At 34.3% G+C, this 26,721-nt stretch overlaps 1 non-coding gene across 1 annotated transcript; it reads left to right on the top strand.

The window, feature by feature from the left end:
• Nucleotides 1-19,415: 19,415 nt before the first annotated feature.
• LOC141709619 (small nucleolar RNA R71) lies at nt 19,416-19,519 on the top strand. Its single transcript, XR_012570184.1, has one exon. It is a non-coding gene; the product is annotated as a small nucleolar RNA R71 (small nucleolar RNA).
• Nucleotides 19,520-26,721: the final 7,202 nt, after the last annotated feature.

The following is a 26,721-nucleotide window of genomic DNA, read 5'->3' as shown; positions in this document are numbered from 1 at the left end:
ATCATGAAGTTATTCCTGTTAACCAGATTCACCCCGCCTGTGAGTTAGGCATAGGGGAACAATCTTTTAGTGTTGATCTGATTCCTTTTAAATTAGGGGAGTTTGATGTAATTTTGGGAATGGACTAGCTATCTAGCAATGATGCTCAGATAGACTGTTAGGGGAAGAAAGTTAAGTTGAATATCCCAGGAAAGAGATAAGTCATATTTAGAGGAAATAGGCAGACGCAAAATTTTTTGACTATGGCCCAGGCCAAAAGGATGCTACGAAAAGGAAATGAGGCTTACCTAGCCTATATGGTGGACACGGAGAAGGAGGTGCCCAACTTACAAGATATTCCGGTAGTCAACGAATTTGAAGATGTATTCCCACAAGACCTTCCGGGATTATCACCCGATAGAGTGATTGAATTTTCTATTGAGTTGGCCCCAGGGACGGCGCCAGTTTCAAAAGCACCTTACCGGTTAGCCCCATTAGAAATGAAGGAATTAGCTACCCAATTACAGGAACTCTTGGATAAGGGTATGATAAGACCCAGTGTGTCTCCGTGGGGAGCACCAGTGTTATTTGTTAAGAAGAAAGATGGGAGCATGAGGTTGTGTATCGACTATCGAGAGTTGAACAAGCTAACCATAAAGAACAGGTACCCGTTACCTAGAATAGACGATCTGTTCGACCAGCTAAAGGATGCTGTATATTTTTCCAAGATTGACCTGAGAACTGGATATCACCAACTAAAGATTAAACCCGAAGATATTCCCAAGATAGCGTTCCGTACCAGGTATGGGCACTATGAGTTCTTGGTAATGTCCTTTGGATTAACCAACGCCCCAACGGCTTTTATGGATTTAATGAACAGAGTATTTAAGAAGTACTTGGACAAGTGTGTGATAGTTTTTATTGATGATATTTTAATCTACTCAAGGACTGAGGCAGAACATGCAGAGCATTTGAGGATAGCTCTAGGAATACTCAGAGAGGAACAGTTATATGCCAAATTCTCGAAGTGTGAATTCTGGTGGAATGAAGTATAGTTTTTAGGACATGTGATCAATAAAGAAGGAGTATTGGTCGACCCCTCCAAGATAGAGGCGGTCTCAAATTGGGAAAGGCCAACCACACCCACAAAGGTAAGGAGTTTCATAGGATTGGCCGGCTACTATCGTAGATTTGTACAGGACTTTGCGAAGATCGCAGCCCCTTTGACACGACTTACTCGTAAGACAGAGAAGTTTGAATGGATGGAGAAATGCGAGAACAGTTTTCAGGAATTAAAGAAAAGGTTGGTAACGACCCCGGTGTTGGCATTGCCAGACCGAAAAGGAGATTTTGTGATATATAGTGACGCGTCGCACAAAGGATTAGGGTGTGTGCTTATGCAGCACGGTAAAGTGATTGCGTATGCGTCGAGACAACTGAAGGAATACGAGATTAGATATCCTACTCATGACCTTCAGCTCGCGGCAATAGTTTTTGCCTTAAAAATTTGGAGGCACTACTTGTATGGAGAGAAGTGCGAGATTTTCACAGACCATAAGAGCCTCAAGTACATATTTACGCAGAAAGAGCTCAACATGCGCCAGAGGAGATGGTTAGAGCTAATCAAGGACTATGATTGTGAGATTCTCTATCATCCGGGGAAAGCCAATATGGTGGCTGATGCCCTTAGTAGAAAGGAAAGACTCAGAATGATAACGACTTCGGAAGAATTGATAAAGGATTTCGAGAAAATGGAAATAGAAGTAAAGGTAACCGAAACCGGAAGTGAAAAGCTATTTGAGATCTCGATGCAGCCAGAGTTATTGGAAAAGATTAGATTGTGCCAAGAGAAAGTAATGAATGAAGCCAGGGAATCAATGACTGGAGAAGAGATCCATACTGAGAGAGATAATAAAGGGATAATGAGGTACTCCTGCTGGATTTGGGTTCTGAACGTTCAAGAGCTTAAAGACGAGATTTTGGATGAAAGCCATAGTTCAAGATATTCCATTCACCCGGGAAGCACCAAGATGTATAGGGATTTGAAGGAGTATTACTGGTGGCCCAACATGAAGAGGGATGTAGCAGAATGGGTAAGCAAATGTTTGACTTGTCAAAGAGTAAAGGCAGAGCACCAGAGACCCAGTGGACTTTTACGACCCCTGGAGATTCCCGAATGGAAATGGGAACAGATAGCCATTGATTTTGTTGCCGGTTTACCAAGGACGAAAGCCAACCATGATGCCATATGGGTGATTATAGACCGACTGACAAAGTCAGCTCATTTCATTCCTATCAATGAGAGATACACAGTCGATAGACTGGTGGACATTTACCTTAAGGAAATAGTGACGTGACATGGAGTCCCAGCGTCCATTGTCTCAGACCGAGACCCGAGGTTCAACTCCAGATTTTGGAGGAGCTTTCAAGAATGTGCGGGGACCAAGTTAAATATGAGTACCGCTTACCATCCCCAGACGGATGCAGAGTGAAAGGACCATCCAGACACTAGAGGATATGTTGAGAGTCTGTGCAATAGACTTTAAAGGAAGTTGGGATGATCACTTGCCGTTAATCGAGTTTTCTTATAACAATAGCTTTCATGCTAGCATTGGAATTCCGCCTTATGAGGCCCTGTACGGAAGAATGTGTCGATCTCCCTTATACTGGGATGAAGTAGGAGAGCGGAAGATGCTCGGACCCGAAGTGGTCCAAAGGACCAAAGACATAGTGGATCTCATCAGAGGACGGCTGGTAGCAGCCCAAGATAGACAGAAGAAGTATGCAGACCTAGCCCGAAAGGACAAGGAGTATGGAGTAGGGGACTTAGTACTACTAAAAGTATCCCCTTGGAAAGGGTTAATGAGGTTCGGAAAGAAAGGAAAACTAAGCCCAAGATATATTGGACCTTTTGAGATACTAAGACGGATTGGGAAGTTGGCTTACGAGCTAGCCTTACCCCCGAACCTACAACAAGTTCATAATGTGTTCCATGTGTCAATGCTAAGGAAGTATCATCGGGATGCCAGACACATAGTGGAGTACGAGCATGTGGATATGCAACCAGATCTGACTTACGTGGAGAAACCAGTAAAGATTATGGATAAAAAGGAGCAGGTGCTTCGGAAGAAAGTGATCAAGCTAGTCAGAGTGCTATGGCAGAATCATAATGTGGAAGAATCAACTTGGGAGCTAGAGAGCGCAATGCTAGAAAAGTACCCTCATTTGTTTTCAATTTGATTCCGGGACGGAATCCTTTTAAGGAGGGGAGACTGTAATAACCCCAAAATTTTGAACTTTTTTGTAACCCTTATGAATAGTGTTTTTGCTGATATTGCTGAATAAGAAAACTTTTCATGTCACACTATGTAGGGGTTCTTTTATTGTTATTCTGAGATCGTATTAGTACTCTATATGTTAAATAAGTGTATGTAAAGATCGTCAGAATCCAAATCCGAACACTTTGATTTTTCCCAAAAATCCACCAGATACTGAAAGAATTGAGTATAAGGTAACAGGATAAAAAGGATTTAAATTCAAGGATTTTAAGAGAGGATCATAAAAGGAATATAATGTATTGAGAAAGGTTAAGGGAACCTAAGTAATAAGATCCCGGGTATGATCCCTCAAACGATAAACGAGAACGAAAGTTAAGCGAGCCGTATAACAGATCAGAGGTCATTAGGCAAGCAATTAAGAGTTAATCAAGGAGGTTAGGGATGATGATGTCATCAAACCAACAAGAAGAGGACAAGTGTAGGAGAGTGACATCATATGATGACCTAAGCATGACATAAGGGAAGGAGGTGTGGTTGATTAATAACCACACAATTTTTCATGGTTAAAAAGGTAATTAATCAAAACAAAACAAATCCACCAAGTCAACCAACAATTCATTTTCACCAAAAACACAAAGCTATTTCACCTTCTTCATCAAAAGCTCTCGGCTTCTTTTCTTTTTCAAAGAAAGAAAATTCAAAATCCTAGTTCCAAGCTTTGTAAATTAGCAAGATTAAGCTTGGATAAGGACTTTTAAGGGTGATTCCAAGCTAATTACTTGATTCTCCACTCTCCAAGGAAGGTATAACCCCTCCAAACCCTAACTTTACTTGAGTATTAGGTTTAGTTTTGTTGTTATAGTTCATGAGAGGCTTGATTGTTCTGTATGTAGAGGTTAGTTGGTTTTGTGATGTTTTGGAGTTGTAATTCTTGGAGTATTGATTAATGAACTTAAGTATAGTTTAAATTCATGTTTGAGAATAGTATAAATTGATAATTTTGAGTTTTTGGGGCTGTTATGGTGAAGTATGGATGGAGTTTGGTTGGGATGTTGATTGTGAGTTGATTGTGGGTTAGTTTGGAGTAGAATAAAATTGGTAATCGCGTAAACATAGCCGTCGTAATGTCCGATTTACTTTAGACTGTTTTTGCTCTTAACATTAGGACCCGAGAACTCCTTGTTAGATTTTGACCATTTCCATGATTAGATATTTCATTTTACGAGCTTCGTTTTGATATGTGGTTCGTTTGAATCCGATGTACGGTTTAGGAGAAACGACCGTTTTAAGTAACGGCGTTTCGCGAACGAACCATTACCCCTCGCCTTACTTTGAAACATAGGTTAAAGACCTTAAAGGACTAATTGGAGTATGAATCATTTATGTAAAGTGTATTAGGCAGTTGGTAAGGCACTCGCGAAAGAATCGCCTTAAAACCCTTAATGGTTAATTTATTAAATATGGTGGAGCCGAGGGTACTCGAGCGATTTAAGGGAATCGTTGAGCGCAAAGCGAGTATTAGAGTCTAATTGGTTAAAGTATAGATTCATAAGCGACTTTGGTTTAATTCTAGCTTATAGGTTTTTTATAGGTTACCAGACTCATCCCAAGCCATTTGTCACCCCCAGCTGCTCAGGCAAGTTTTCTACCCGTTATACTGTTGTTGTGATGTATACATATGTATATGCATTATCTTGTGATAGATGCATGATGGTTAATTAGCAAATTCTTGTGATATATTGGAGCATGTGATATGGTTTATATGCATGTCTATTTCGTAATCTTGATATATATCTGTTGATTCAAATGCTTATTAGTTGCATAATACCTATGCTAGAGATAAGCAGTAGTTGGGTATACCCTGAGTGTAGGGGACCCAAAGGTGAACCTTTTCTAAAACCGGGAGTCACTGTTCCCGAGTATATTATATATATGTATATTGATATAGTTTTCAAAACTATTACTCGAATAAGGTTTATTCGATAACTTTATTTTATTTAATGAATATTACTTGAATATTCATTCGAGGACTTATGACTCAGTTTATATTATTTAATGAATATTATTTGAATATTCATTTGAGGACCTATGACTCCGATTATTTACTATATAATATTCTTTATTTTATTAAAGAATAATGTTTCGATAATCAAACATATTTTCGATTATTCAAATAAAGATCGTACTTTCGCATAAGTATATATATGGTTATTTATTATTCATTTCAAGTATGAGTTTTAAAACTTTTACTTCAATTATTTTTATAAGGATTATCCTTATGGGAATATTACTTATGATAATATTCAGATATTTTCTAATATATCGGGACTGATTTACTTTATTAAATCAGCATTACTCCAAACACTCTTTAAAGTGTTTTCGAGTCTTCAAATTGATTTTTAAAAGTTAGAGCGGATCCCAAAACTCATTTTTATATTTAAGATCTTCCTTTTAAAAGGGGATTTAAATACTCGCTCAAAACCGGAGGGATCCGGCTCTGTGGTGTACTTTATATTCGCAACAAGGTTGCTGTTTTGGTAAATGAATTGATTAATTACCCAACGTTCGGGAAGTAAGTCCATCTATCGAGTCGGCATAAGCAACATGGGCTCAGTGGGCATCCATGAAAGTGTAACTGGCTCAGTGGGAGTCCATCAAATGCGTAAGTGGCTGAGTGGCAGTCCAACATAAGGTCCTATTGCGACCAGGGTGATGACCAGTGGGGAATTCGTCCATCTACTAGTAGAAAAAGTTACTTATTGGTATCTTTGCCTGATCAGCAAGATATCGGGTTTATGCCACAATTCTTTTCCTTTCCAAAAATTTATTGGATGTTACGAACTCTGTTCATACTTTACATGACAGAGGTTTTCAGGAAATGTATAAAGAGATATATATGTGGATATATATATTGGGACTTAATGAAGTATCTCATAACTTCATTTCATTCAATAATATTTCAAAGATTTAATCTATTCAAATCTTGTCTGGTAGTCTCATCTATGTGATGAACTGTTGACAGCTCATTATACTTTGAACAGTGGTAGTTCAAGTAGCTTTATAAATGATATAAGTATAGTGAAGTATTTCGTAACTTCATCCCTTGTTTTTGCTTATATCCAGTAAGTAATTATCTTACAATTGATAAAGGATTTTAGTAAGTTATCCATTTAGATACTTGCATTATCATTTACACTATATATTATCTTGCGAGCTATAATGCTCACTCTTGCTTTATTTCTTCATCACACAACAACAGTTAGGAAAGATGGCCAGACTCAAGCAGACCCAGCGCAAAAGCGTGGGAAGCGCCCCGCGCCTTCCCGTTGAGATCATAGCTGCTATAGCTGCAGAGGTAGATCTATCGGTAGATCAGACCTTCTACTTTTGGGAATCAATTATGTATAATTATAACTTGTGGCAGATAATGGCAATTAATTGTAAACTTATCAAGTAATCATTTTGGATTGTAATAACTTTTAAATTATGGATTCAAAGACTTGTACTTATTTCAATTTCATCTCTGAGACTATAACGGGTTGTGGTGTGTGTTAGTATGGGGTCACAGCATGAGGTTATTTATTATTAATTCAATTAAGTGATATTGTAGAAAGAAAGATCGTGACGACCCGGATCCCCGACCCCGGATCTGGGGGTATTACACTAGTGGCTGATGGAATTCGTGGATGATAAGGGTGTAAGAAGAATCTTCAGATTAGAAGACCAATTGAGTATCTCTAGCAATGAGACTCTCTTAGAAATGCAAGAAAAGCTAAATCTCTCAGAATCTGATGAACTAGAATTCCACAGGCAGCTCCAGAATTAAATTGAAGAAAATAACAAAAAGCTTGGAAGAAGATCCAGACCTTCAAGGAACTAGAAAAATCCGCTCAGGCTAGAGGAGCATCTTGAATTGACTGTGAGCCAAACCTTGTTCATTTTAATTAATTGAAGCACTTTCAGTTTATCTACTTATTTTTAAAGATATATGTTCAGGATGTTTTGTTATCATCAAGTATCTCTTAATTTATGGCTACAATTCCAGTAGACATAAATTGGGGGAGATTGTTGTGCATATGTTGTGTACTTGATGATTTCATAAACAAAACATCTAAGTAGATTTTACTTAGTAAAATTATTTAGCACTCGACGGATAAGAATTGTAGTCCCGACGGATGATTAACTTATTATCCATCGAGTGAGTAGCTTATATAATAATAAGTTTGTAGCACAGTTATGTATGCACCTTTGTATAGAATCTGTAGTAGCATATAAGTCATGTTAACTTTAACTAGATATGCAGAATAGGTTAATTAATTGTACATTATTGATGTCTTGTAATTCTGCATAAGTGATATAGAGTCAAGTGCCAAAATAGCTACCGACGGATGATTAACAAAGCCATCGACGGATGATCAAATGACTATCAACGGATGTTTAATATAGCAGTCGACGGATGATCAATTAAATCATCAACGGATATTTTGAAAGTCGACGGATGATCATATGAAGAATTCAAACAGCGGTTGAACAGTGAAAGTTGACACACAGCCGTCGAGATGTATACAAACACTCTATGGAAGCCCATTAACTGGGTAATAGAGGACGAAAAGCAGCAAAGCTTAAGACTGTTAGATTTTATATTTGTTCAGTCTTTTTGACTTTGTAATCTTGGTATTATATAAACCAAAAGAGTAGCAAATAGAAAAATAACTGAAATAGCTGAAAAACACAAAAACAGAGAAACCTTTGTAAGCAGAATCTTTAGCATTTCCTGTATTCTCAGTAGTTCCATTTGTAAGCAGCTGTGAGCATTTCTGCACACAGAGTCCTCTCGATATTATCTATATATCTCTGGTGAAATTGTTTAAATCCACCAGAAAGTTTTTAAAAACTTTTGTTTTTAATTACTTATGTTTTGATTCATTTAAGTTTACATTCTGCATTGTGCTAATCAAAACAAATATATCTATAATCGAGTTGAACATTTTTATTTCAAGAAAAAGGTTCAAGAATTCCATTCAACCCCCCTTCTGTAATTCTTGCTACATTGTTAAGGGACTAACAATTACAAAACAAATTCAAAATCTCACAAATCTCTCTTTATTACAAACCATTGTCTAAACAAATTTTAAACTAACTTCCCTATTCAAACGCACACCACATCTATCTATGCTACACCTGCTTGGATAATTCAAAGCTTTCTTCCTAAATCAGGATCATCACTTTTAGTATTAGAGGGTCCCGCTGCTTGACTCATTTCATAACCAAGCGAATCCTGATAGGTTTCATTTTCCTTCTTAACTGAAAACAATAAGGTGAATAATAACAAAAGGGGGGTGAGCCATAAGTTGCTCAACAAGTCCACCATATATAAGCAGTGTTATAATAAAGTTAAATAAACCGGTAATTTGGTTACATTGGCAAAGATATAACCTCGCAAGAAAAGTACAAATGCCATTATCGGTGAGTATCAATAAACTAAACTGGACACAAGTTCGCACATATATTCTGCTGATCATCCAGGATATAGTGCAGATTCATACCTCAATGTATAGATCCATTCGGGTTCCCAGGCTCTACGGCCCAACACAAGGATCTGGTTAATTTCCGGTCCTTAGAATCAAGTGTATACCTGATTCTAATCGCCATCATCCAGTCCATTGATGAGCAACCGGAACGATCGATATGCTTTGATGTATCCCAACATTGGAATATATCAGGATATATGTATATATATATATAAAAACTATTGGAATATGAATAGAGGATTCAACGAATTAAGAAAAATCAGGAATGTAAATGAAATATGAACAAATGAATAATAATTGTGTATTAGTGTTTGTGAACAGGAATTATCAGTGTGTAACTACGATACGAATCTGAAAGCAATTCACTATTCTGAATTAAAAAAAGGGGAAAACTTGCCTTTCGCGCGATCTATCACAAGAAAATCCTCGTTCTCTAACCATGGCTCGGTCCGCCTTGTTGGCTTCATCTCTATCAAATAAATAGGCTTATTTAGTCAATTCGTATCTCAATCGCGTTTCAAACCGACTTCAAGTAACCCTTATCATCTACCTGTATGCGTATAATTGACTCGTATAATAATTATCAACAAATAAGACTCGATTAACCACATAATTCACATAACACATAATTCACATGGTCATTCTAGGTGTAAAATAATGTTTCGAATCAAAATTGATTCGCTATTCGCATTACTGAACAATATCTGGCTCGTTTCCTATTTTTCGGAATTTATGGGACTCTTTTCTATAAGAAATAGGACATATAAACAAATAAATATCGAAATTCGACACGTTTTTAAAATAAATTAGGATTTAAAACTATTTTTAATGAAGGGCTTTCATTTAGCTTAAATCGGATAAATGGTTCAATTACTGTTCGATAAATAATAATAAATAAATTTATTATTCAATATAATTAATTATACAATATAATTAGTTATTCAAAATTATTGAACCTTAAAAATATTTTTAAATAATTAATTAGGAAATATCATAATTAAAATGATTTTTCCATAATTTTTGAAATTAAAATGAATTTATTATGAATTATTGAAAATAATTTGATTAATTATTAAAATAATTAATCATTTTTAAATAATTAATAAATAAATAATAAATAAATAATAATTATAGAAATAATTAATTTTGAATCTTAGAAAATATTTCAGAAATATTTATAATATAAATCAATTAATTAAATAATTAATTAATCAATATATAAAATAAATAAACTGATTTTTTATAATTAATAAAAATAAAAATAAAATAAAAATTCAGAAACACTTGTGAGAAATGAAACTTCTGACAACTTGGATCAAAGACGGGTCAAACACACGGGTTAAACAGACGGGTCAAAAGGGTCAAAATTCGGGTCGTGAAGAACACCCCAGATTTTGCCCAGAAACCGGCGACCGGAACAGATTCGGGTGGCTCATTTTCAGGCCAAAATCGACATCGTTTATTCTGCTTCCTGACTGGAATCGATTACAAATCACTTCAACGTCGCCAACACATCGTTCAGTCACCAGAATCATCCCTGAATCCCAACCTCCGATCAAACCGACATAAACTCCGGCCAACACCCGATTTTCTTCGTTTGTACATAAAACTTTGATTTTAATAGCTCAAATCAAAGCTTAGAACCTCTAAAATCTAAGCCTAACATCTTAGTAACCAAAAATCACTCAAACTCAAAAACAATCAAATCAAAATTGAGTATAAACCCTAGAAATCGAACTGTCATTTCAAGCAGTCGTTCGTTAAATTAATTGATGCAAATTGATCAGAAACAATCATATAAAGCTATTCATAACATCAATTTCAACAGATAACCCCAGAATCAAAAAGTACCAATTCGAACATAAACCCTAGAAATCGAAGTTGAAAAATAACAGATTAAAATATAAAATTGATATCAGAAACAGAAAGAACAGATCAAAACCTTTGATTTGAGTAATTGAACGACTTGATTTGGTGCAAAAATCAGATCAAATTCACGGTTTGATTGCACAACGCGAATTCAAAACCCGGCCCGGAAAACAGAGAATTTTCAGAATTTTTAATAATTTAATTATAATTAGTTAATAAAAATTAGGCTATTTATAATAGGTAAAATAATACTCCTAATTAAAATTAGGGCCCTATTTATACATCTAATAAAATTAATTGGCCCATTATTTTATAATTTTTGAGTATTAATTTTTAAATTTTAAATATTTAATATATACAATATATATGCCAAAAATTCCCAAAAAATGTGAATAATTCAAAAATACAAAGAAATGGTATATTTGAATGTCCTATAAGTTCATAAAAATATAAACGTGATTTTTGTGGGGTTTTTAACACCCGAAGGGGCTCGGAAAAGTCATTTTTCACGAAACGAGAAAATTTATAAATATATTGATGTTCAGAACAATACGATGGTACAAGTCGTTCTAAGAAAAATAGGGCCAATTATTTTATTTGAAATATCAGGTATTAAAATATAGTTCGGGTCGTATAACTTTTGATACAAAAGCTTTTAACACGAAATAAAATATCCGATAAATACCCAGAAAATACCCTGACGATACAGAATATACGTAGCACATAACAGTTATGGTCTTATGACTAATTACACATGAATGACACAATAAAACATATAATTTATCTTTATTACGATATTATACAAGCATAATTTCCTAGTTGTTACAGTTTAGCTGCGTCGCAGTTAACAATGTTGTTGTACATAACATTATCAAGTGACTCTATCAGAATTAATTGCATGCCACTATCTAGAGAGACTTTCTCCATCTCAGATTCAAAGTATTTTGAAGGGTCCTTAGGTGTATAATGAGTTGGGATGACCATGTCTCCATCCGTAGATTCATCTACCCTTTCCATGGGGGTGAAAGGGCCATTCTTGAGGATCTGTATATATAATGGATTGGCCATACTTATGAACAACATCATTTTCTTTTTCCAGAGTGTATAGTTGATTCTGTTAAAGGCTGGTATCTTAATACCTCTTATCTTCTGTGCACTCATACTTCCAAGATCTTTGTCTATTTTCTTTAATATTTTGCTATAATACTACTTGTTAGATATTGAGTATAACACATGGGGGAGTGAATGTGTTCTCTTGATTTTTAGGCTTTCTCAAACTATTTAAATATGATGAAAAAAGCAATCTAATTTGTAGATATAACCAGAATTAATAAAGCATGCACAACAAACACATTATTTTCAAAACTCACTTACCTTTGTATTAAAATTAAGTATGTCTTGCTACAAATTTATGGATTCTTTGCAAGTAAAGAACGCAGCTTCTATCTTGAGAGAGTACAAGAAAATTTAGATCTATTTGTTACACTTTAAAACAAAGGACCAATGTTTACTTTATAGATTAGTAGACACGGGTTTACACAGGATGCAATAAAATGTACTAAACCTTACTTTAAATTATCTCTAAAGCTTTTTATTTCTGGCTTAGTAAATCCTTGCAAATCTTGTAGGTCTATGACCTTCCTTTGTCAGTTAATCTTAGCCCTTGATCTTGCACTCTTCAAGCTAATTTTGTAGACTTTTCAATCCAAGTGATTAGATCGTTTGTTAATTGATAATCTTGAATCTTTAACTTGTCTGCAATCTGTACTTGAGGTTCATATCGAGATCTCCAGTTTGTTGTATAGAGAACTGACTTCTTGATAAGTATAATAGCTTATCGAGATCTCTGAGTTCTCTATAAGTATTTTGGCTTGTCGAAGTCTCTGATTTCTCTATAAGTGAATTTGGCTTGTGGAGGTCTCTTAGTTGTCTATACGTGTCTTTGACTTGTCGAGATCTCTGAGTTCTCTATATGTGAACTTGGCTTGTCGAGGTCTCCAAATCTCTGCATGTAGAAATGACTTGTCGATATCTCTGAGATCTCTATATGCATTTTGAATTGTCGATATCTTTAAGATCTCTAATGAGAAATTGACTTGTCGATATCTCCAATTTTCATATCTTCATTTTGACTTGTCGATATCTCTGAGTTCTCTATATGCAAAAATGGCTTGTCGATATCTCCAATCTTCAAATCTCATTTGACTTGTAGATATCTCCGAGACTTCTTTATAAGCTATTTTGGTCTTCTCGATAAGTCATTCTGTAGTTCTAGAATGAATTATCTATATGACTTGATATGTGACTTTAGATATCTTGACTTAGGACATTTTTCCTAAAACAGATTTATTCAACTCAAATCTTTTTCACCTTTTCTCTGAGGCATGATCTTGTTGATCTTCTTCCAGAGTTTATTCTTAGGCTTGAGACTGTTCACAAAAAATACTCAAGTCCGATCTTTAACATTTTTAAAGACTCAAGTAATATAATACAAAATACAGATTTAGACTATCATACAACTAAGTCTTAGGGTTGTCAATATGACTTAGTCTTGTTATAGTACATGCATGTCTTGCACAACATAGAGGGACTGAAATTGAAAAAAACAAAAAGGTAGGGGCGGAAATGGAATTTTTCCATCTCCTTCCCCACCCCTGTCTTCTCCGGCTGCCGGCAGCCGTGGCCCCAGCTCGGAGCATTTCTGGCCAACTGCAAAACAGCCCAGAAGCGTACAAAATTAACAAGATATGTTCTATTTGATTCTAGAAACACAACCATGCTAACAAATCGGTCAAACACTCGACGAACAACCCGAAAATTCAACCAGAACCACCCGCTGCCGTCTTGCTCATTTTTCCGGCGAGCCCCTTCCGGTTACCCTCTGTTCTTCAAACTACCCTCAATCGATTTCTCTATAAACGATCTATTTACTGGTAACCATCAATTCAACCAATAACCCTCAAATCAAAAACGCCCAAATTCAATTAAGAACATTCAAATCAATTATAAACCTTAATTTCAATTTTAGAGAATCAAACCTATTTTTGAACATGTTATTGAACTCTGGATTGCTATTATGACATACCATAATGATCGGGATTCAATTCTCTACTACATGCAAGCATCAAATCATACAAACAACATCAAAATCAAAAATTCATAATTTAATCCAAATTAATTCAAAAATAAATAAAAATATAGATTTTAACCTATTGATTCTGCAGTAGTACGAATTACAGATTTTGATTTTACACTTCACAAGCTTCGTTTTGGTTACTCACACTCCGGAATCCGATATCGCTTACGCCTTCGATTCTTGGTTTGATTACAAAGAACACTATGAATTTTAGGGGCTTCTCTGGATTTGATATAATTTTACTGTATAATTGTGTTTATCTGTAGAAAATGAAATATGGTAAGGGCTATTTATATTTACGACATATTGGTAACCCGTTGGATTATATGATATAAAAATAGAATACTTAATAGCTAAGTATTAATAAAACTGATCCAATTCAGTACCGGTTTTTGGATAATTATCAAAACTGGGCTTTTTGCAAATACAATCTTGATCTCAGCATTTTGGTTACACGGATTACGAAAAGATAATATTATAGTTTAATCAAAATACTTTGTTTCTCAAAAATACGTGTTTTATCGGTTTACCGAAATGAAAATAGTATCGTAAAATTTGTACTAGGAACCGTACATATAAATCCGTACTCCGGATCAAAAAAGTTAAAACACAAAAATGCTCGGAATAATCAAATTAAGTTAGAAAGGAGTTTTTCTGAGACTTCCGAGTTGTAAAAACGTAAAATTGTTGAAGTTGGACGTTTCTCGATTATTCAAAATAATTTATATTTAATCTGAAAAATAGTTTATTAAATCTATAAATCCTTTATAAAATCATATAAAAACATATAAATTAATAAAACAATATCAAAATTATCTAAGCTTTATTTTGGACATATAAAAATTAAAATTTTCAAATTTTATCACATATAAACACCAAACACAGATACCAATTAACATATAATTCATTAAAAATTCATATCATAATCATATAATATTTATTTATTGAAAAAGATAATTACACGTTATATCTCGGATATTACAGTCAGAGTCGATCCCATAGAGACAAATGTCCCAATTACGAGTAATTCTTGACTCGATTCAACTAAGCAAGTAACAGAATAAAATTGAGAGGTTGTTTAACTAAATTTATACTAAAGAAAATACATTATATTAATTAAATAACTAAAAATATCCACAATTAAGTATTCCTACTAGCATGAATCAGTATAATTATGATTTCTCGCCTCAATCAATCATATACTGCTCAAAAGGAAAGATGCGCCGTATCAAATATCAATAACCTCTCCCGAGTATTAATGGCTTCTCTAAAATACAATCAAGGCTATTTTCATGGTACCATGCAATTTAGAGACCATATCATCATCCTAACTTCATAACAATTCGTTCAACCTATTTTCATGGACAAGTTCATGTCCTTATTGGATAAATCACAACCATCTAAATCCAACTTTCGTTGATAAATAGATATTGGTCCAAAAAATACACATAATCACGTCTGGCATGTTATTGTTAATTAGGCACAACTTAATAAGCAAGAGCACGTCATATAACCAAATTGAGGGGGTTGAGAAAATAATGCATCAGTCATAACTAGGGTTCAACTTAACCTTATATTAAAATCTACTCACTCATAACTAGATTAACAAAACACATAATATGATAAAAAACAAAGAATTGATATTAACGAGAATAATGAAGAAATTTTTTTATCTTTTAAAAGAAGAAAAGTAATAATACCCATCTCTCTGTATATATCTGTCTATGTATATATCCATAATATATATCCCTATTTGTTTATAATAAAAGTATACAAGTATGTTTTCTAAAATGATTCTATTTTTCCAATAAAAATTTGTATTTGACTTTTTTTAATAATTCTGGGTTGCTCCACTTGTAATTTTATCACCTGGACCACTTTAAAATGAAATAAAATTCTGTTATCTTTGCATGGGCTATTGAATCGTCCAATTATGACTTCTAGAACTCAAGATATGACCCAAACAATAAAGTGTACTTCCAAGTTTAGGATTTATTTGCTTCCTACAATGAAACATTAAAATCTATTTAATAAAATTCAAATAAATGCAAAGTATAACAAATATGAGGAACAAAATCATATAATATATATATATATACTTTATCAAACATCTCCACACTTATCACTTTGCACGTCCTCAGGAAAATAAATAAATAAAAACTAATCTTGACTAACTCCACTTTTGTAGATGATACGATTACATTTAGCATATGCAACAAGCCGTTCAACCCCTAAGAAGCCCTAGTCGGACGAGTTTTGTCTCGTGAGGGTTTATAGAAGTTTTACCAACAAAATCTAATATTTTTAATCACCAAATCTCTCAAGCATAAAAGATATCATAGTACTCCACATATTATAAACCCCAATCACATAAAAACCCGAAAGTGTCTAAAAGTGCAAGTGCTCTCACTTTATATATCATTAACACATAAGAAATCAAGTGAGCACACAATGTTTTGGCAGACAAAAATATCATGAAATAGACATCAAAATTGCATTCCACTACTAGAAATCAATCAATAAACACCATCTAAGAAGCGATCTTTTTTAAAAAACCAAGCGATATATTTTCTTGCGATGAGAAAAGTAGGGGTCTTACACATCGCTTTTTAGCTGATGTCTATAGTCATTTAAGACATCGTTTCTAGTAGAATTTGATGTATTTTATTTCCTTTTTTACCTTGACTAGAATATCAAATATGTTATATTATCGACTTTTTCTTCCACGAACAATCCACCTTCTTTGACTTCCTTACTTCCTTTCCAAACTGAAATTCAATTTTTTCTTTCTTCGATAACACCTCTTCTCCGGAAAGAGGTTCACGTGCCTGCTCAAATTCTGTTTGTCCATTAAAGCGATCTTTGGATTCCTATATGGATGATTTCTAGCCAAATAACACTGATGACCTGTAAAACATCTTTTTACTATGGCTTAAATACTTGGCAACAGTATCGTTACCGCATATTGGACAACACATATAACTCTTATTAACGCATCCAGACAGATTCCCATATGCGGGAAAGTCATTTATTGTCCATATTAAAATTTCTTTTAAAATGAAATATGACTTAGTATGTGCATCATACACATTTGATTCACCTTCTTCACACTTCTTTAGATCATCTATAAAAGGCTATAAATATGCGTCAAGATCATTATCAGGCTTTTGCTGACCGGAAACTAAAATTATTAGCAATATAAATTTTCTCTTCATGCATAACCATGGAGAAATAGTCTTGTGTATCAGACTTACATTAACTGTAGTAGCAGCATATCAAGGAAAGTATTTGGATAAAGTATGGTGATATCATGAGACGAAAGAATGAGAGAGCTGTGTTACTCCAAGTGAGCATAATTGTTAAGGACCAAAGGCAAGTTTTCTCCTTATTCTAGTTCCAAAATAGGTAAATGTTTTACGTAGAAAAATATTTATTTCTTATTATAAGAGTACCCTTTTCTTTTCTAACTTCGGAATTGATGAATTTTTATATACTTGAAACTTTAGATTATTTATAAATATTTTTGGGAGATATTGTATGCATATAATCATTGGATTATTGAAATCATGATATTCTAGTAATTGTTCTGCTAGAAGATAATTTCCTTTTTTGATAGATAGTGAATAACTATACTATCCATATTTACTCTATACAATGGATCTTTATTGTGTGATCAATGAATAACTAATTATTCTAGTTATTTCACCATCAGTTGTTGAGATTACTCCGGAATATGTGAAATGGGGAGTTGAATGAATAAGGAATTTAATTGACCCGACTTCTTATCTAAAGATTGCATAATGACGTAAGAGGCTAGTGAGGCTAGTCCAGTCGTGTAAGAGGCTATCAGGCCTAGTCTAGTTGTGTAAGAGGCTAGCGGGGCCAGTCTATTATTATAGGTCAATGTGTGACTGGGAATCTATGATAGTGGACCTATATGGGGTAGAGGTCCTTACTGTATCCCGACTGATCAGCGGGTATAATATAATTTCTTGTGTCTAATCGGATTTATTGTTGATCGCCATTCATGACATTCAAGTTATGAAAGTATTCAGGTAAAAATGAAAGAATATTCAATATTTTAGCCATTGAAGGCCTTTTAAGTTGAGTTTTATAAATCTTCATACATACTATTGGTATATTTAACCTGTGATGGTTGATATTTTATTTTAAAGTTCATTTTCTTTGGGTCAATGGATTTGTATTACATGTAGTTGACCTAATTCTAAGGATTTCGGATTTTGGTTATGATTTAAATTATGATTGAATCCATGTTGCTCAGTTATCAAAGGTTTTAATATTCCTTAAATTTTTGGGGTTCGGAAACTTATTGTTTTAAATGTTCTACATGATAGCAAATACCGGTTTTATTTGGAATACCCGTTACTGTTTTAAAACTATCAAATTATGCTGCAGAGCATTTCTTTCGCTCATACTTTCCTGTTTTAAATTTAAGCTTCCAGTGAAAGGTAGACTGACGAGGTTTAGCCACGTAGTTTGGGAAAAGCAAAGAAAGATATTTTATGAAGATGGTTGGTTCAGGATTTCTGGAACTAGAGTAAGTATTATTGTATACAGTTGTTTCTATATATATTAGTTGTGTTGTTGTGGAGTGGCCTAGTAAACTTATTTTCAAAGTTATACTAGTGAGTTAAGTTCTGAGCTTCGAAATTGTTGAAAATAGTTTTCAAAAGAAGGAAAAATATATTTATGGAATTTGGAATCTTGTTTTTAGCACAATAACCAAAAAGATCTTGGTATAGTTACGGTCGCAAACTTTATATTTCATTTATTGATCAACTTCTTTTGATTATTTATGATTAGAAAAGTTTTTTTTATTGAGTTTTCATATTGACGACCAAATCATCTGACCCCGGATTTGGGGGAATTACACCTCAGAGTTATAGTATTGATATGGCCTTTTGGTGGTTGCTCAGTTTGTCCAAGATGTTGTCCTGAAGACTTGTTGAGTTAGCTCAACTGCTGAGCAATTTGAGTAATTAAATTTTCCATCAACTTGTTGTGAGCTTTCATCTCATTTATACTTGCATCAAAATTATCATTCTTATTTTCATGTGTAGTGATAAATCCCTCCAAAAGATTTTTCAAGTTGGATTTTGGTGGCTTAGCTGGTCGAAGTGGATCTTGAGCCTGGATATTTTTCACAAGAAATTTGGGTGATCTCTCCAACCTGGATTGTACGTGTTGGAGTAAGGATTACACTGTTGCATTTGATTTTGGTTTTAAAGGATATTTGCTTGTTTCATTGCTAATCCATAGAGATTGAACTGAAAAATATTCTGAGTGTGTCCAATAACACCATATATCTCACATGAGGCAACTGTAGATGAAGTTCTATAATCCAATTGCTCAATCTTCTTAACCATTGTCAGCATAATAGTATTCATCATAATTAAAGCATTCACATCATACTTACCACTTTTATTAAAATGATTTATTTCACTATACATAGAGTTATCATTAGACGCCATATCGTCTAACAAAGATTTCGCATCCGCGGTATTCTTCTTCATAATAGATCCATTAGAAGCAGCATCAACAAAGGTACTGAACTCTTATGTTAATCCGTTATAAAATGTATGGATCAACAACCAATTAAGAATTCCATGGTGAGGGCATTGTCTCTAAAGCCTTTTGTATCTTTTTCATGCATCAAGAAGTGACTCCTCATCTTGATGAAAGTTAGATATGCCATTCCTGAACTTTACAATCTTCTTCTGACAGAAAAATTTGAGTAAAAAGGCCTTTGCTAAATTTTCCCAAGTAGTGAACTTGTTTGGTACTTCATCTTTCAACCAATCTTTTGTTGCATCTCAGAGAGAGAATGGAAATAATCGTAGCTTTATCACATTTTCACTAACATTGGTTAGCTTTATCGTATCACACTTCTCCAAAAAACTTTCAAGATGATCAACAGGATTTTCAGTGTACAATCCTGCAAAAGAATCATTGGAGATAAATTAGATGAATTAAGGATTGATTTCAAAGTAGGTAGCCATGACTGTTGGTCTGAGAATGCTAGAGAGTACTTCTTTAGTTTCTGACATATCGTGCTCATTGAGAGCTTTAGTTGGTTCACCCATAACTTCCTTGTCTTTCTGTTTCCTTCGTGCACTTGCTTGTCTTCTTGTTGTTACTTCAATTTCAGGATAAAAACAATCAACTTTTCAGGACATGAACTTCGAGTTTGCATGCAACAAGAAAACTAAATTCCGATATTAAAAACAAGGGAATAATAGCGGAAGCACAACTAACAAAGTTAGCTAAATTAACTCAGACTTTTACTATTCTAATACCACTTTATCGCTGACAATGGTGCTAAAAATTCTACAAGGCTGCCGGTGCCTATCAAATAATAATACCTAAAATAATTCTTCTAACAAAGTATTAGGTGAAGTCAGATTCGATCTGAAAGAGACAAAGGTACCAATCACTAATAATTCTTAACTCGAATCAACTAAACAAGTAACAATAAAAATTGAGAGATCGTTTAACTAAAATTATACTAAAGCAAATATGTTGTATTAATCAAATAACTAACAATATTCAGAATTAAGTATCCATACTAACAAAAATCAATGCAATTATGATTTTCTGCCCCAGTCAATCATAAACTACCCAAGAGGAAAGATGCGCCCTATAAATACCAATAACCTCTCCCTAAAATATAATCAAGCCTATTTTTAGGGTATCATGCAATTTAGAGACATTAAACATAATATCCTAACTTTTTAACAATCGGTTCTACCTATTTTTATGGAGAAGTTCATGCCTTAGTGGATAACTCATAACCATCTAAATCCAAATTTAGTTGATAAATGGATATTGGTTTAAATAATACACATAATCATGTCTGACATGTTATTTTTAATTAAGCATAATTTAATAAGCAAGAACACTACAACTAACTTGGGGGTTCAAGAAAATCATGCATCAATCATAACTATGGTTCAATATAAAATATCTACTCGCTCATAAGTAGATTAACAATACACATAATATGATAAGAACATATAGTTGACATTAATGAGAATAGAGAAGAAAATCTTCAATATTTAACAAGAAGAAAACCTTCAGTAGAGAAGAAGACCTTCAATAATAATCTTAGTTTCAATGTATATATGTATCTATGTATATATATCGATAATATATATCCCTATTTGTTTATAATAAAAATATATAAGTACATTTTTTAAACGGATTCTGTTTTTCCAAGAAAAACTCGTAGTTGACTTTTCTTCAATAATTATGGGCCGCTACAGTTGTAATTTAACACTTGGACCACTTTAAATGAAAGAAAATTTTTTTATCTTCGCGTGGACTATTGAATCTTCCGATACTTACTTTTACAACACAAGATATGGGCCGAATAGCAGAGTGTACGCGTGTAGCCCAACAAATCCGAATTTTTTTCTAATAAATCTCCAAATTCAGCTTTTATTCTCCAATCCTTCCAAGTAGGGGGTGTAATCGAGCTGATCTGAGTCGATTCGAGCATTTTCAGGCTCGGCTCAAATTCTATTAAAAAAGTTCGGGCACGAGCTCGAACTCGAATTCAATCGAGCCTTTAATTTTAAGCTCAAAGCTCGGCTCGTAAAATGATTGATAGGCTCGAGTTTGACTCGAAAGCTCAGATTAATTTCCATAAATATAAAAAATAACTTGAAATATAATCGGTTTGACTCGAGTTCGGTTTGACTAAATATAATATAAAAAATTTATAATATAAAAAATTTAAAATAATAGAGGCTCGATAAGACTTGAGAACCAACAAGCTGAGTAATTTGAAACTCGATCTCAACTCGGTAAAAAATTAGAATAGCTCGAGCTCCGCTTGAATATTACTGAGTCGAATTCGAATATTTTACGAGCCGAGCTCAAGTAGCTCATAAACAGTTTGGCTCATTTACACCCCTACTTCTAAGTGTAGGATTTGTTCGCTTCCTATAATAAAAAAATAAAATCTATTTAATAAAAATAGGAACCAACACAGGATATAACTAATATGAGGAATAAAATTATAATATATATACATACATATATAAATATATACTTTATCATCTACCAAAGGTGTATTCTCTACCAAAAGTGTTCTCTACCAAATGTGTATTCTCTACCAAAGGTGTCCTCACTGGTAGATCACGCCCAAAAGTGGCCCTGGGCCGTAAACAAGGAAGTGAATATAAGATATATTTAGCTTTGTTAAGGGAGTAAATTTCTCACCCAAGAATGAGGCCTGGGTTCTAAGAAACTACTTTTTATGAGCTATCGAGGACGGAAAGACCTAGCCTAAGGGTTGGCACCGGGCCTCTAGAAGGAATGGTTAGCAATGAGCTTTGACCAGGGAAAGTTCTAGCCCAAAGGTTGATACTAGGTCTTGACTAAAGAAAGTCCTAGCCTAAAGGTTGGCACTGGGCCACGATTAGGGAAAGTTCTAGACCAAAGGTTGGCTTTGGGTCTCGGCCAAGTAAAGACAAATATCATCTAAACTTATTTAATATTGTCCAAAGATGGATTAGGCCCCATCCCGAGTAATAGGGCTCACCCAATTAGGGAGGTCAAAGGGCGTCACCCCTTAGTAGGCCTCAGGCCTAGCCTAATAAATAGTTACCTTTTCTGTGTAGTTCAAGGTGGGCATTGACGTTGAAAATATCTGGTCAATGACTTAGTCGCCATGTTCCCAAAAAGTAGTTAGGCTTGAAAGGACCATGACGGAACTACCTAATGCGGTGGCCCCCTAATCCAATAATGCACTCAAAGAAGAAACCAAGCTCAACTTGTTTATTTATTCTCCAAGTACTACGTTTGACTTCATCCCCTATAAATAGGGGTACAGAGGCACATTATATGGAACAAAGTGACCCTTGCGAAATAGAGAAAATTCATCATTTTCTCTTGATTGCAATTCGGTAATCCATACGATCTCATCCATCCTTATATACAAAATCCTAACCCCAAACGTCATATGTTCGTTCCCGCTAGTCAACCAACACCGTACATCGTTCATCGTCATCAACTACCACCACAATTCCAGAAACTCTCTTCGAATTTGTTTTCACCAAATTCTACCATTAACAATTGGCGCTAGAATAAGGGGCTTTTTGGCCTCTCTGGAGGAAGGATGCCTTAATAAACTCAAAAAATCGTCAATGAAGAATGCTAGATGGAAGATATTTTATGGTTGCCGAAGAGGGAGACTCTTTTACTACCCATCCATAAGGAAACTCCAGATCTATGCTACATTCTATACCAAGTAGGTGGACTCCACTATATCCTACATCAGGGAAGGATGTCACCCAAATATTAAAGACAGATGTCGCCTCCTATTAATTAAACCAGTAAATTTGAGGACCATCTAAATGCATCGGCATCGCCAAATTAAGCTCATGAAGATATAATGGAGAGAAGTCTTTAGAAGGGATCTCATTGAAGCTTTGCTAATTGCCACCACTTCGTAGGAGAAAGAAACATCGTTTAAAGGCTTCAGTTGGGCGTTGCCCCTAGGAGAAGTTCATAACCACGCATCGAGGTGTAATCCATAAAATGACTATGACCGAGAGATTTGGTAGCAGTATGGATATATCTAGGTTTAATAGGAGGTATCAATTAATGGGAGATCTGGTCTTAAAAAGATTAATGCCTAATGCAAGGATTCAAAGTTATGGACTCTTTGGAGCATTTTACTGATCTAGAAGGAAATGTTATTTTTTGAACTTGGAACGTGGATCATCTCAAGGATTACTAACAGTAGCGTACACCATTTCTACTCCTCTCTATATTTCCATTACACTTTAAACTTTGTATTATTTTATTTTCTAAAAAGTTTAGGGATAGTATGTATGTGTCTAATTAGCCAAGATCCCTAACTATGAATATAGAATGGATACATTATCTCTATATTTCTTTGGTTATCTTTATAATCTTCAGACATTAATATATTTGAAGACTTCTCACGAGGATATATTTTTGAAGGCCTCACATGAGGATGGTTTGGAAGACCTCTTATGAGGGTTATGTTGAAAACCTCCTCTGATGAGGGTTATAGATTTTTGAAAACCTCATGTATGGTGAATATGATTATTGATTATCTAGATACCTCTATGTGAGACACCTCTAAAGAGGGATGTCATTTGTTGAAAACCTCCCCTAAAGAGGGGTGTTATTTGGAATACCTTCTCTAAAAGAGAATGTTCTTTATTGAAGACCTTTTATGAAGAGGGTATTATTTTTCGAGTGCATCCTCCAAAAGGGAATGCCATTTTCTTAAGACCAGTAAAGGAGGATGTTATCTCTTTAAGAAGGCCCTCGGGGTGTGAATATGCTTTGAAGATGCTTGAGTTATTTGTATATTTTTATAAACCTATCTCTTAAGGGGCACGAGTGCACGACATTCCAACTTGCTCTGGTAGTTCGTACTTTCGGACATCTTTATACTGCTATGGTATCAATTATCGGCTTTTCTTCTATAGAGAATGTTGCGTAACTTACTATAATCTCGTACTCATGGGCATCTCAGGAATACTTTGTTGAGTTGTACTCCCGGAGCCTTTGTAATTTAGGATTGATATTGGCCTCCCTTGGGAATATGCTTATCTTTAATCTATTTCAACTATATATCTTATTTGAAGACCTCCAAGAGTGAGGGTAGGAACACTGCCTCTACGTGAGATGCCTCTACCTAAGATGCCTCTTCGTGAGATGCCTCCTCATGAGATGCCTCTACATGAGATGCCTCTTCATGAGATGCCTCTATATGAGATGCCTCTTTCTGAGATGCCTCTACGTGAGATGTATTTTTGTAAGATTCCTCTACCTGAGATGCATCTATGTGAGATGCATTTACATGAGATGCCTCTACCTGAGATGCATCTTCGTGAGATGCATTTATGTGAGATGCCTCTACGTGAGATGCCTCTCCGTGAGATGCCTCTATTTGAGATATCTCTTCGTGAGATACCGTCCTTTAACAACCTATCTCTGTGAGGATGTTACTTTTCAAAAATCTCATGCAAAAGAGGAGGTATTTTTTGGAAGATATATATCCTCTAAAGAATGGTGCTAATTTTGAAAGACCTCATGTAATGGGGGATATTATCTGTAGAAGACGACCTCTAGAAGGAGATGTCATATATTAAAGACCTTTTCTAAAGGAGATGTTATTTGGAATACAGCCTCCAAAGGAGTATGTTATATATAGAAGACCTCATCTAAAAAGATGTCATATGTTGAAGACTTCTCTGAAGGGGGTGTTATTAGGAATAAATCAGTGAGATTAGTAAAAGTACTTTGGAGAAATCCAAAGGTTGAGGAATCAACGTGGGAGTTAGAGTCTGATATGTGGGTGCAATATCCTCATTTGTTCTCCTAGATTCTGAGGACAAAATCCTTTAAGGGGGAGAGGATGTTACGAACGGTATTTAAGTACTCGTAATTGAGTTGTATTTAGACGATTATGTGTAAATATTATAAACTTGCATGAATATGTGTCAATTAAATGTCTACGTGGCCCAGGATAGTAGAATATTATAAATCGATAAGCGAAGTGTTTTATCTGGAATTTTTGTGTGTGATTTTCAAGATATTATTGGTTGATAAAAACTACTTTTCAAAAATATATTTTCTTTAAAATTTTAAAAGTGATCTCATTAAATTTCTAAAATTCCAAGCTATTTTATGGTAAAATTCTTGTTATTTATGGAATTATATTTTTATTAATAAAAGTCATTCTTTTAAATGATATTTGGAATTGTGAATAAATATTTGTTGATTACTAAATTTCCCTTGCATGCATTTGATCATCCAAAAGGAGAGAGGGACACTAATGTCATTTCCAACCCTACTAACTTCTATTCTATTGACCAATTTACTAGAATAACCTTGCATGCAAAAACTTGGTTTTTTTGGAGGAATGGTAACTTGGTCTTTGTTCACTCCACTATCTAATCAACATATAAAAACACATAATCATATCAAGTGGAATCATTTTATAGATCAAACATTCAACCAAGCCACTTTCTTTCTCTCCCTCCTCTCTCTTTTGTTCTCTCTCAGCCGAACCAAAACACACACACACACACACACACACACTCAAATTTCATTCAATCTTTCAAGATCCTAGTGTAATCTAACCCTCCAACCTTTGTTCAAGTTATATTTGTATGTTTTGTGTAGAAATTTAAGTGATTAAGTGTTGCATGTCTAGTTTATTTAACAACTGAAGTGGAAGGCATTAATTATTGTGAATCTAAGGTCCAAACCATGAGATACATTATTTTTTGAGAAGGTAATGTTTGGTGAAGTGTTATACTTCCACCATTTCCCTCCTTACCTCGGAAATGGCTTTAAAAGGAGCTTAATGGAACCAATTTTAGTTATCTTCTTTCCATTTAGTGTAAAAACCATGTTTCCAAACATATATTTTGATTTAAGTTCATGCAAGTCAATGATCGTATTATTTTTAAGTCTTTCATGTTATATTTTTAAGTCTTTCATGTTAGAAAAAACTCTTGTATGCCACATTTTGATTAATATATGATGATATAAACGCTTGCATGTTAGTTTTAGGATGAGAACTAAAGGTATTAGTAGAGTACTTTCAAGTTTAAATGATTTCATGACTATATGTTCAAATTTATGAAGTTTTAATCTTGATATTGCTTTGCATGCACTAGATAAAGACTTTCTTTTCTATATTAAAGTACGATAAGTTGTTAAGTGATTTTAATTCGTGGGTACCATGACTTGGTTTAAGGATTATATTCGAATATATGTATCGTAAGTTCGAAAATATGGTTAAGTGTCATGCATGCATGGTTGTGTTTATATATCATTGGTTATTATGATTTTTAGAGTATAAAATGATCTCCTCAGTAGATAATAGGTTTAATAAGAAGGAGTGTGATTTAGT

Source organism: Apium graveolens, chromosome 2 (assembly GCF_009905375.1).
Source record: "Apium graveolens cultivar Ventura chromosome 2, ASM990537v1, whole genome shotgun sequence".
Taxonomy (NCBI): domain Eukaryota; kingdom Viridiplantae; phylum Streptophyta; class Magnoliopsida; order Apiales; family Apiaceae; genus Apium; species Apium graveolens.
This window is presented reverse-complemented; position numbering and strand designations above follow the sequence as displayed.